General features: G+C 46.6%; 1 protein-coding gene across 3 annotated transcripts in view; it reads left to right on the top strand.

Moving 5' to 3' along the window:
- TIAM1 (TIAM Rac1 associated GEF 1) overlaps nucleotides 1-13,376 on the top strand; it is a 193,830-nt gene that overhangs the window by 50,868 nt on the left and 129,586 nt on the right. For 2 of the 3 annotated variants that reach the window (XM_049835102.1, XM_049835101.1), the window contains exon 3: nucleotides 7,939-7,998. The gene's annotated coding sequence lies outside the window, so the exon portion shown is untranslated. Of the gene's footprint in view, nucleotides 1-5,864; nucleotides 5,880-7,938; nucleotides 7,999-13,376 lie in introns of those variants that run through there. The other variant, XM_049835103.1, reaches the window with a different exon arrangement.

Raw genomic sequence — 13,376 nt, 5'->3', positions numbered from 1 at the left:
TGGCCAGCTCCAGTCTCTCCAAGAGGCTGCTGAAATGGCTGTCAAAACCACCTAATTCAGATAGCGTATTCACATAAGTCAGCCCTCCTTACCCTATCAAAGAGGACTGAAGAAAGGGAAAAGTATGAAATATTTTTTTCAGCAGTGAGGGCTTTCACTGTTGCTTTATATTTACAAGTTTTTTCAGGTGATATAATAATAATATGTTATACTGTAGTGATGTTCCTCAGTTTTAAGCATAGTAGCAATTATCTACTTATTTACATCACAGTTTTTCATTGGTAGATTACTAGGTGCACTGCAAAAGAAGACCTTTGATGTCATATTTGAATTAGTGGGAATGAATTGTGATTTTTTTGAGAAGTGAAATGTCACAGCAAAGGTCACACTGTGGCCCTATGGTGGAGCTGGGAAGAAGACCTCTGCTGTCTGCTGTCAAGTGAGCAGTGCTGTTTCCAGTCCTAGTCTTTATTATTTTCCTTGCAAAAAAATGACAGAATCGTAGAATCTCTGGTCCCACCTTGCTCTCAGAAAGCATTTACAAGTATTTTTATGTGTGTGTATGTGTATAAACAGTGATCTGGTGCAGGAACATCATGTATATTGCCACCTTGTTTGATGCTGTTGCACCTGTTCTGAGAGGATTTATTTGTGACATTGGTCTGGAATGGATGTGCTCATTCCTATAAAAACTCAGATCTTGCAGCCCTATCATAAAGAAAGCAATAACATGAACTGGAAGATGGTGTCTTTGGAGAAACTGATGCAAAGAGTGAGTTTGAAGGAAGAGAAAGACTGGGTGGGCACAGAGAAAATAATATTGGCAATATAGCAAACAGCGTAATAGAAGGCCAGAGCCTTGGACAGGACCAGGACACAAAAAGAGCAGTAAGGAAGGAGAAGCAGTAACATTGCAGAGGCTGATTTGAAGGCAAAGCTGGAAATGCAAGCAGAGGGAAGGTTGCCCTCTGATCTATTTGATACATAGATTTGTAGAAACTTGAGGATAGAACAAGGGTGGTGATCATCTACACCTGGTGATGATCATCTGCCCCTGCGGCTCTTTGTCCAGGAATCCTTGGGAATGTCCTTTGAGAGGGGATCTTCCAGAGGTACCTGTGAAAGCGAGTCCATGTTGCTGCGAGCATAGATGAGCTTGTTCAGCCAGGAGGCATTTCTGCAAGGGCTGCTCTTGCTCTGGAGAATCGCTTGCAGAACAGAACACCAAAGGTGAAGACCTCGATCCACTCTGGTCTTCTGCATGACAGCTATCACGGCACATCATGTACTTTCTTCCCGAGGCTTGCGATGCTTCAGTTCAAGTCACGGCATATCTTTTCAGATGTTTGGCTTCTTTCACCAGGGCCTTGTTTGATGACAGTCTGCTGTGCCCCTGGGTGAGCTCCTCTGGCACCACGTCACTTCTGTTCTGGAAACGCATACTCAGTTTGGCATGCATGGCGTGCCTGCAGTAACACCAGAGCTGGCTGGAGGAGCTGCCGTTTCGACATGGTAACAAGGCAGGAATCCGGCAAAAGGGTTTATGGCTGCTGCCGTCGCTGTCTTGTTGCCCAGTGCCTGTGCTGCAGTACTGCCCAGAGGCCCTCTTGGAGTTGGGGCCGTGCATGCATATGGCTGCTGGAGGAATGATGTCGGGATGGGTGATGGCTGGTGGGAGCCATGAGGAAGGCAGGCAGCGTGGGGTGCGCTGGGCGATAGGTGAAGCAGACGGCGAAGAGCTGGTACCCTTGGGAGGTGTAGAGGAGGGCATGAGGAAAGCGGACATAGTGGTGGCAGGTGGCCAGCAGCCAGGTGAGGGCAGAAGGAATTGTATCTGCAATTGCTGGTGTCTAGATTCAGGTATAAGCTGTGTTTTAAAGAAAACCGCTCAGCATATGCGCTATGGCTGTTCCCACCCCCGCCAACTTTTATATGGTCCTAAACTTTACAGTGTTTGAATACCACAGTTCAGTTAATAGCCCCTGGTGACAGGGGGGAGCAGGGGTGGGGAGAGGGCATGGGGATCAGTGCTGCTCGGAGCAGAAGACAAAGGCTGGGTTTGTAGGCTGGTGGGAATGTGCCAGATAAGAGAGAGGGGGAGAGGAAGAGGATGAGAAACAGATGTCGGAAGCAGTGGGTCAGGGGTGAGGGGCTGCAAAAGGCATACCTCGGGGTCCAGCTGCAGGGGCAGAGCAAAACAGCATGATTAAAGGAGTTCACGATGCTCCAAGGGTAGAGAGAAGATGCAGCTCAGCAGAATAGGCTGGGATTTTTCCTAGGCACCTTGTAGCTTTTTTTTGCTTTTTTTTTTTAATTTTTATTTTTGGTAGGGCAATGTCATTAGTGAAACTCTGGCTTGGTTAATGGAAATGCCTCATTGTGGGGTGGGATGCTGTGTTCGCAGGACAAGATCAGATGTTCCCCACAGGTGCTGAAGCCAAACCAGCAATCTGCCTTAGAGGCTGGTTGGGAAAAACACAGAAGAAACTGTTCTGAGCAGTGTTGGTGGTGTTGAGGCAGCATGGCTGGGGCTGACTGCAGCCTGCTCCCTGTTTCTCTTGGCTGACTTTTCAGAAAAAAAAAAAAAATTACTTTCTTGAACATCTGGGTGATTATTTTTTTTTTATTTTTTTTTATTTTTTTTAGTGCTCCAGGACTGAGTTGCTGTTGAAGGGGATGGTATTATCTCACCTCTTCCTTTGCTGGGTCCCATGTTCCTACTGTCTTGCTTGTGTCAGTACCAGCGCTCCCAGGCTGCATGGCTGAAAAATGACCTGGTTTTGTCAGATGTGGTTTTGGGCAGCTTGATTTGACTGACATGTGGGTGCAGCCATGCTCGGGTGGTGTGAAGGAACCAGTGGGAATGTGCAGCCCTGGGTCGTGCTGTCCCTTTCATGGTCTTGGTTTGAACCAATAGTGAAAATGTACTCTGAGTGACATCTCCTGCCCTTCAGTTTTAGTATTAATGTCAATATTTAGTTGGTGGGGTGATCAGTGCAGACAAAACCACCTTGCAGATCCCATTTGTCTTAATCCTTCCTTTCCTCTCATTATATGTTCCAGTTAGCGCTCCCCGAGTGGAGCTGCTGCAAGATGAGTCAAAAGCATCTGTAAGTGCCACTGTTACATTAATACTTTTACATAATGGGCAAGTTTCTCGAGAGCGCTGCCTGCTCCGTGGGTTGTCCCTGGGCTGCAGCGTCAGACCTGCTGAGAGCTGTGTATTTAAAAAGCTGGGCTGATGTTCTCACGGAGATAGAGCTGTCTTGCTGGCAAATGCTGCATAGCCGGGGTTTAGACTTGCTAATGGTGACTAAACTATGCGTTGTCAAGAATGTGTTGGAGGCGTGATAGGAGGAAAAAATGGGATGAGGTAAGAGACAGGTCTTGGGCAAGAGCACAGAAGCGGGTACCGCAGTGAAAGAGAGAGAATATCCCTGGCAGGTGAATGGCAAAACAGCATTAAAACAGGGTTTCAGTATTAGATGTAGGAGATGATGATTCAAGAAATGTCTACGCTTATCATGGAGGATAGGCCTGTAGGAACAGTGCATTTGGAATAAATGAAACAGAAGTGTTTTAGCTCTAAATTTTTTTTATGCAAGAGGTGGGTGTGTTGCTGAGACATGGAGACAGCTCCATGGTGGCTCAGTTTGCTGACAAAAGCAGTGAGTTGGCATGAATAGTGTTGGGCACGGGAAGGTCCATGGGCAGCTGGCAATGGCTGTGAGGTAAGGTGTATGTGCAGGTTGGGGGTATCAGAGCCAGAAGAGAGCAGGACAGGGTGATTTCCCCCTGCCAGCAGCGTGGTATGCTGGTGTGGTTTTACCCTAACAGCCCAGCCCTAGGCTTTAGGGCAAGTCACTGAAATATAGAAGGTGTTTTTTTCCATCCGTGCACGTGTCCGTGTTTCTTGTTTTCCCCTCATTTTGTTCTTTTGCCGTCTGTGCTCTTGGGAGCTCCCCTTCTGACTGCTCTGGTCTAGACAGGCTCTTTGCCCTTTAGCTTGTTAGACTTGTACTGCCGTCACTTCTGAAGTGACTCCAGTCCTTATGAGCGTGACACAGGTTCCCTCTGCCCTGTGCTCCTCGGGAGAGGATGGAACAGACCCTTTGATTGCACAAGTTGTCTTTTTGATACCATCGCTTAGAGACGGGATGCTAGGGAGATAGCATAACCGGCTCTTTCCACTGCACTTCAGAGGGGTGGCTATTAAAAGCTGAGCTAGGAAGCTTGACGGGGTAGTGCAAGCTACGTGACGGTTGGGGTTTTTTTCCAGATTTGCAGGAAGATAGGAGAAGCATTTGGACATGACCTGTCTATAGTCCGAGATAATTTCTGTACTGGCAAACACGGAAAGAGATAAAGCAATGGAAAGCTAAGAGCTAAATCTCTTCTGTACAAATGCTAGGAGCATGTGTAATAGGATTGTTGAATTGGAGTTACATGTTTTCAAGGATAAGTACTGTATGATGATACTATACTGTTGCAGCCATTCTTAAATCAGAAAAAAAGACTGGGGATTTACAGTAGTTGTTTGGGATGTTTGGGTTTCACTATGAGCTTCTAGAATAGTGAAAGAGAAGAAAAGGCCTTTGCAGATAAGACAAAATGGATCCCTAAGAAGGCTGGAGCTCCGACTGAGGGGAGTTCTGAGTGGAGAGAACAGGAGTGTGCTGACCTTGGTGTAGTCAGGTATCACAGATTTTTCTTCCACAAAATACAAAGGTAAGGAAACTGTAGATATTCTAGCCAAACTTTGGTTAATTTACATGGAAAAATTTAAATAAAAAAAAAAAAAAATTTCATTTGGTTTTCTGTGGACCTTTCAAAAGACATGTTAAAAACCGTGCGCATCCCAACCTCTATGTTAAATACATATTATTGAAGCTACAGTTGTAAGCAAGCTAAACTGAGAAGATGCCAGAACTGAGGTTGTCTGCCTAATCTTAACTTGTCCTCTTTACACGTGAGCGTTTCGATGCAGTGTTTGATTACAGGATGCCTTCCACCTCTCCCACAGCACGTTTGTTTTCAGCATGGCTGGTAGCGATGTGAGGGCTACCTCCAATCCTGGTTTTGTTGCAAGAGGGACTCGAGGATGAGGAAGAGGGGCAGGCTTTTGTTGCTGTTGCTCTCTAGTTTGGGAAACCTGGGGTCTGCTTCTCCTGGGGACTTGCTGGCCTGGATGGATAAAAGTCTGGTTGGGCTCAGTCTGGCTCATGGTCCGTGTGTGCTCTTCAGCCCCTAGCCAAGGCGAGGGAGGGAAATGCCTCATGTCAGAGGGAGCTGCTTTTGGGGCAGCCTTCTGTGGTAGGGCAGGGGCTGGCTTTTGTGGGGCGGGAGAAGGATTTTGGCACATGTGCTCCATGAGAGCAGCTGGTGTTTGGCGTGAGCATGCTTGAAGAGCCAGTCAGTCTGCAGGGAGCACATGGCGATGGCAGCTCTCCGAAGCTGCCGCCGGCCTGAGCACTGCACCAAGGCCCGTGCAGGCTCTCTCTGGGGCTTTCTGCACCTCTCCTGAGGCAGTGGGAAAGGGGGGAAGCATCCAGCCCAGCCCTGGGTATCGATGCCGATTTTAATCGTAGCAGAGTGACAGTTCTGCCCATCATTAGGATTCATGCTAGTGTGTTTTAAGACTTCCAAGCTGATATCCTTCGTGCACATGTGGTAGTGCAGATGAAATTTTCCAGAAAGGTTGCTGATCTACTGCTGGTCCTGCCTGAACTCCTTATAGACACAGTCCCTCTCCCGCCAAATCCTTGCTCCACGAGGTGTGTGGGGACCCTATTTTTAGCTGAGTTTCTGCCTGTTTACAGGGAAAGCATTTCTTTCTTGAAAACCCGTCTGTGCTGAGAGAAAGCGACAACCAACACAAGGTAAACAACACTTTTTGGTAAATGGCCGAGTGACTTTGTCCTGGCCCAGCAACTGGTGGGAGCCTCTCTTAGCTGGCGTGAAGGTGGATCAGGACCTGGGTTGAATATTTGAAGCTGCTGCCTAATGCCTGATGAGGGTCCTGCTCCAGCCTCTGCTCCAGCCTTGCCTCCTTCTCCCTGGGTGGCATGGTGGCAAGCAGGCTGCAATGAGAAGCCTGCCTGCTTTATTTCTAGTTCGGCAAAGGGAATTGCTAAAGTTTCTTGCTTTTTGTTGTTGCGGTTGCTAATCCTGCTGGGAAGCTGATCATTCCCATGTGTTCTTGGCTTTTGTTTTTGTTTACTTTTTGATGAAAATCCCCTTTTTCTGTTTTTTGTTTTGGTTTTCCCCTCCCCATCCCTGCCTGCTGGTGTGAATAAATGGGAAGATGCCTTATCTTACCTGCAGCATACTGAATCCTTACTTTACCTGCTGTATAGTGAAGGGAGATGCTTTTATTTCTGTGACTGGGTTGCTGGGAGACGGGAGGTGTAGCTATGCATCTGAGATGTGGATCTGGGCCCCAAATCTACCTCTGGGGTGAACTGGTGTCCTTCCAGGGTTGTTGTTGGAGCTTGTGCAGAGTTTGGTGGATCCTTGCGTAGCAACCCCAGCTCAGAAGTTTTTGTCTGAGAGCTACTGCATGGGACAATGCTGTGGGATTTGGGCCATTTGCTCTTGGCAGCTCCCCCCTCTCTTTTCAGCTACATTGCTCTTTGACCGTAGCTGATATATTGTCAACTAGTAAAAGATCGTTCATGTTGAATTATGGATGCATAAAACAGCGGCAGGCTTTTAATTGGGTGGCTATTCAGAAAGCAGGTGCTTCCTCTTGGGGTTTAAGTTACCAAATTCATCAGGGCATTTCAACTTCTTGCATTTTAAATTCCCTGATCCTAAAGACAAAGTCATTTTCTCAGCTTTGGAGGCTGACATCTGCTTACGGGGATTAAGCGTGTTCCTGTAGCAGCGGGCACAGATTTTCTTTGTGGAAGGGGATATAGTGAAAAGAGTATTAAAGCCCGGTACAAGTTCCCGTACTGGGATGGAAATTGCTTTGCAGGTTTGGAGGGAGGCATGTAGGAGCTTGCTTATTTATTTGGCAGGTGTCTGATGATGTTACATCATCTACAGCACTTGGAGTCTGGGAGGGTTTTGAAAGGACTCAGTGCGTTGTGGTGGGTCGAATGGCAATGGGAAGCTCTCCTCTTCCCATTTTCTTGTTGTGGGAAAACAACCATTTTAAATGATGAGCCATCAGCAAGCTCTCCCTCCCACAAACCGGTGTTCTGAGGTGATGTGAAGATGATTGGTCAGGAAGATGGGCTGTAGAAAATCTCAGTTGGATGGTGCTCAGGGAGTTGTCAATCGACTCACATTTCCAATCTCTGAACAGCGTGTGGTGATGATATTTGCTGGGGATAAGTGACCTTTTACTACTTCAGTTGGACAGGCGTTGTAGAGATTTATTTTTTAAATGCATTCTGTTTTACTACCTTAAACCTACGTCAGTGCTTCCCATTTATTGGTTTGTGAGATCCAGACTAAACCAATTTGGCCCCAAGAGTAATTTTGCTGACAGCATGCAATCAGGAGCCAAGCTTTTTATAAAACTCAAGATCAATAGAAATGGTACAATTAGCTAAACCCAAGTCCAGTGGAAAGAGTTGCTTTTAAACAAGTAAATGTTCCCTGCAGGACTAGCAGCCCCAGATACTTCAGCCCTGAGTGCCTGGAGCTGACTGACTGCAAACCAAAGGGAAACCAACTTAATTGGGTTTTGTGGCTCTGGCAAGATATAAACAGTAACAAATAGTGAGAAGCAATTTAGATTTGAGTTATTTTCCCCCGTGCATTAATAGGTTGAGGTGATGTTAGTGATAAAAACCTGGCCAGCTTTTTGGCTGCCATAGTTTGGCAGAGGTCTGTTGCAGATAATGAGGGTCATGCAGATTAACACCAGCTGTGTGCATCTGGCTTGATGTTTGAAGTTGACCTGTTAATCTTTCTCTTTCTTTCCAGAAGCTACGTGGGACAACAAATGTTTCCCTACCTTCCTACTTACTTCTGTAACGCCCTCATGTGAGTAATGACCACTGTGGTTTTGGTAAAGACTTTTATTGTTGTATCTGTTTGCAGCTCCTGCCCACCCTCCTTCTGCTCTGCTAACTTGTCCCTTCCTTTCTCTGTCCTAGGGCAATGCTCTATAGCCTGCAGAGGAGAATGAGTGGTCTCTTAGAAATAAAAATGTTAAGGCTTCTTAGAAATACACAATGTAATACATAGTGAAATGTTTATATGAAAAATCGTGTCAGCAGCTGCATGTTTTATCAAAGAAAGTATGTTCAGAAATGTTTACAGAAACATGACAGCACTAAATCTGGATCATTGGTCACTAATCTTTGCAAAGATACAAAACTGATTAAATAAAAAAATTCCCCTGAGGCACCCTGTAACTTGCAATATATGTATGACCCAGGCTTTTAAAGGCTCCTCTCCTGCCCTTATTCTTCTCCACACTTCCTCCATGTGGTCACTCCAAATTGCTGCCAGCTGGCCTATTTGTCATGTGTGTTTGCTTGTGCCGCTTCTAATTTTTGACCTTTCAAAGAGACAGACAAAATCTGTGGCTTATGCAAATCTTTGAATTTGCAGCCAGCCTAATAGTGGGAAGGAAAAATACAGGGAGTTTAAGTCGCAGAAGGGAACAGATTCTGTTCTCTAGTGCCTCAGTATTGACCCTAGACCCTAGCGTGCCTATAAATGAGTCAAAGTCTTGCCTGTTGTGTTCGAGGTTTTCTTACCTCCATGTTGCCTTCTACCGTTATTTCAGACGTCAGGTCAGGTTCCTTTTGGTGTGTTTTCAGCTTGACAAATATGATCCATCTTTTTTGTTCCAGGGTAAGTTTTTTTTCAACTGAGTGGTTTTGTAGTGTGGTACCTTCACAGAGACAAAAACAGAACAAAAAATTGATTTAAAAAAATGTCAGCATTGTAGAGAAAGAAAAATGAAACTAGAAGACTGATATATCATCAAACTGAATATGCTGGTGTGCGAATACGTGGCAGAACAGTCTGTTAACAGAAAATGATAGTGAAATTGGGTGATATTTCCAGTTTCCCTAGAGTGAAAGCACATGCAGTTTACAATGGATAATGAAATGTTACGGTTTTTATGTCTAATACGTTAATTCTGCCAGTGCAGTAATCCCGAGGTTCCAATCCACTGCAAGGCTGACATTTACATTATAAAGAGATGCACAGACATTTATTGAGGATATAGACTGACAGTGCATCTTAAAAAAAAATAAAAGAGAAAAATGTAAAAGGTCTCCTTTTCATTCTCTCTTCCTTTCACTCTCATTCCACCATATCAAATATTGACTAATGTCAAAGGAGCTGCTGCTCTTAATGCTGTTGCTCATTTCACAGCAAAACCAAAAGTTAATTCCTTTTTTTTGTGTGTGTGTGTGGAAAGGGGAATATCACGTGCGACATTTTCATGCTTGTGTATGGCTTGGGTTTTGTAAGAGCAAATCTTCGGCACTTCCAGCTTGGGGCATCCTGCCCTGTCACACAGCTGCATTGCCAGCGTGGTTGTGAATCAGACCAAGGTACTGATCCAGTATATAAGCTGTGTATTGTTCACCTGGTTAGCCATAAGCTGGCCCCGTTTCCCTTCTATACTTCATTGCCAAGTGGCGGAGGCATGGCTCTGAGCTTGAGCTATCTTTTTAATCAGGGCCATGTGTTCCTGCTCCCCTCCTTGCACTGGTACTGGTGCTTTCCTCCTTCCACAACAAGCAAGTTCAGGAAGCCAAAATAGCCAGAAAATAAGAATGTGGTTTTTTGACCAGCTGTGTTTTGTGAGCCAGGGCGCTAGAAGAGGGCTGGTGGGTGGCTGGAGGTGGAAATGTGTAGGCAGGACGTGGCAGCCCTGATGTGGAGTAGTTTAAGTGGGGCGAGGAGGGGCAGGGATGGGGGGCAGGTTGCTGCCTGGGGGTGCTGTTGGCCAACAGCGCACATCCCTCCTCTCTTTCGGTGCCTGTTTGAGTAAAGACGTGTCACCATTCACTCCTAGGCAGAAAAACCTTTAAGCATGATGATCAGCTTTAAGTAGGTACCAGAACTCTGGTTAAAATCAAGGGTGTTTTTAATGAGTCTAAAATCAATCCCATGGCTAAGTCTTTTGCTGAGGAATGACGGACAGTTTCCGAGGCTGCCTGAAAGGCTCTGCTTGCACCTTGCTTAATGAGAGCAAAAAGGAGAAGTGGAGGTCATGGGCAGCCCATGGAGCACAACTTCAACAGGATTTCCTCTTGTGCAGTGCCACTTTTTCCTTAGTTCATCAGCTATGTCCCTTGGAAGCTTTGACATAGAGGGGAAAAAGCAATGTCCCTTGGAAGCTTTGACATAGAGGGGAAAAGTCTTGCAGCCCGGTGCTTTCTACCACTGTCTGCAATCTGTCCTTGCCAGTGCATTGGGACAATTTATCCTAGTGCTGAGAAGCCAGCCACTTCCCAGTGCTTTTGGACTCTGCTGAAGGCTGATTGAAGAGAGGGAAACAGTTCAGTGAAACATATTGCAAAGCTTTGACCTCTCTGCAATGTACTTTGGACCAGTCCTTCTTGATTCTCCTGGTATTGCCTGGAGGTCTCAGGCACTGAGCTGCCGTGGAGAGAGCTTCTGGTTGTAAGGGGCTGCTACTTGTTCTGCAGCACTCGTATCCTCTGCTTGCAGCACCCTGCTTCTGATACAGGTGTCTTTCTGAATGCTGTAGTGCATTGCGCTTCTGAACTGTGCATCTGTATGCTGCCTGCAGTAAATAATTTCTCAAGTGTTGTTACTGCATAAATATGCAACCACTTGGAGTTCCGCGCCTCCTTTTCCCTCTTCTAGGGCACGTACAGCTGGGGCTTCCTGCTCTTTGGTCTCTGCCCTTCTGCATCATTTGGCTGTGTCATTTTTGAGGAGGTTTGAGGAGAAAGGAGGTGTCTTGGAACCTGTTTAACACTCCCATGGCCTCAGCAATCTGTGTTATTAGGATCCTTCACTCCAAAGCCCAGTGATAGATGGACATCCTTGATTAACCCCTCCTTGCCAGCTATGGGCTTGTGCTTTTTTGCTGTGGATTTTAGAGCTTCTTCACTTGTGTTCTGCAAGATGATATCACAGGAGATACCTGCTTTAAGGACTAGCCAGAGATCCATGCTGGGAGTGCAGTGGAGAGTGAAAAAGAGGAAGCATCTCCCTGGAGAGGCTCTGGATCACTTGTGCTGCAGGATCAACTAATGTGAAGAGTGCAGGAGACCTGAGGCCTTCGGTGCTTTTTATTCTGCTTTTGCAGGGGTCTCCCCACGACTTTCATCCATGGCTGATGTAGGAGGCTCCCTTTTTCTGTAGCCGACTGTCATTTAAATGGGTGAGAAGGTTGATGCTCACACCCTCTGTTCTGCCTCAACTTCATCTGGCCTGACCTCAGCTGGCCTCCACATAGCTCAGCTGGTTTTTGCAGAACCTCTAAATGTGCAACATGGTCATTTAAGTTTGAAGAGTTTCCTGATCTGCTGAGTGTGGCTACAGTGGGGGAAGTGGGACAAGCTATAAAAGTAATTTCTTCAAGTTACTGAGTGCAGCATTCTTGACATATTTAAGCATACAATCTCCGATTACTGCTTTTGTGTAATTAATGCAGCTGATGAAAATGAACTATTTTATTTCTCTGCAATGTATTTCTATGTTGTCCCTGCCTTTGCTCTATTTATTGCCACTTTAATACATACGCAATACTATTCATACCATGCAGCTATCCCAGTGTGTATTAATCACATTTTTGGGGGTGGGAATAGAATAGGAGAGAAATAACTTTGGTCACACAGACTTATGCAGAGAAGGATCTGCCCTGATACGCTGATATGTCCCAGAGCTTCTTACATTTGGAACAGTGACAGCAGGCAGCATTGGAGTCCGCCTCTCAAATGTTGTGTTTAATCACAAATGAGGCTTTAACATTCAAGTAACAGACAAATACTGAAAAGCCTCATAAGAAATAAAAGGAACATGCAGGTGCGGTGGTTTGACCCTGGCTGAATGCCAGGTGCCCACCAAAGCTGTTCTATCACTCCCCCTCCTCAACTGGACAGGGGAGAGAAAATATAACAAAGTGCTCGTGGGTTGAGATAAGGACAGGAGAGATCACTCACCAATTACCATCACCGGCAAAACAGACTCAACTTGGGGAAAATTAACTCAATTTATTACGAATCAACCAGAGTAGGGTAATGAGAAATAAAAACAAATCTCAAAACACCTCCCCTCCACCCCTCCCTTCTTCCTGGGTACAACTTCACTCCCGGATTCTCTACCTACCCCGCAGCGGTGCAGGGGGATGAGGAATGGGGTTTACAGTCAGTTCATCACACGTTATTTCTGCGGCTTCATCCTCCTCAGGGGCAGGACTCATCACACTCTTCCCCTGCTCCAGCGTGGGGTCCCTCCCACGGGAGACAGTCCTCCACGGACTTCTCCAACGTGGGTCCTTCCCACGGGCTGCAGTTCTCCATGAACTGCTCCAGCATGGGTCCTTTCCACAGTGTGCAGTCCTTCGGGAGCGCACTGCTCTAGTGTGGGTTCCCCATGGGGTCACAAGTCCTGCCAGAAAACCTGCTCCAGCGTGGGCTCCTCTTTCCACAGGGCCACAAGTCCTGCCAGGAGCCTGCTCCAGCGTGGGCTTCCCACGGGGTCACAGCCTCCTTCAGGAACCCACCTGCTCCGGTGTGGGGTCCTCCACGGGCTGCAGGTGGAGATCTGCTCCACCGTGGACCTCCCTGGGCTGCAGGGGGACAGGCTGCCTCACCAGGGTCTTCCCCACGCGCTGCAGGGGAATCTTCGCTCCGGCGCCTGGAGCACCTCCTCCCCCTCCTTCTTCACTGACCTGGGGGTCTGCAGCATTGTTTCTCTTACATGTTCTCACTCCTCTACAGCTGCTGTTTCTGTCTATCCCAGCAACTTTTTTTCTTTCTTAAATCTGTTATCCCAGAGGCATTACCACCATCGCTGATGGACTTGGCCTTGGACAGCAGCAGGTCCGTCTTAGAGCCGGCTGGTATTGGCTCTTTTGACATAGGGGAAGCTTCCAGCAGCTTCTCACAGAAGCCACCCCTTTAACCCCCCCGCCACTACCAAACCCTTGCCACACAAAGCCAATACAGCAGGACTTTAAAAGAGGGGAAAAAGAGTGCAAATGAGGAAAATTAATCAGCAGTTCTAGAACAATTATGATTTTCAGAGTACGAGGCTTTTGTCAGTAAAACAGACCAGGTCTCTGCCCTTGAGCTTGCTTAAGCAGTTAATCTGTATATGAACTCTTAGTCTTAGGGATCTCTGAGAGAAATGATGCATCTCTGAGCATTCAAAAACACATTTGTGCAACTATAAAGGCAAGGCCACGTGGCAGTGGT

This window comes from Accipiter gentilis, chromosome 32, assembly GCF_929443795.1.
Source record: "Accipiter gentilis chromosome 32, bAccGen1.1, whole genome shotgun sequence".
Classification (NCBI taxonomy): Eukaryota; Metazoa; Chordata; class Aves; order Accipitriformes; family Accipitridae; genus Astur; species Astur gentilis.
Note: the sequence above shows the minus strand (reverse complement) of the source record. Positions and strands in the feature narration are given on the sequence as shown.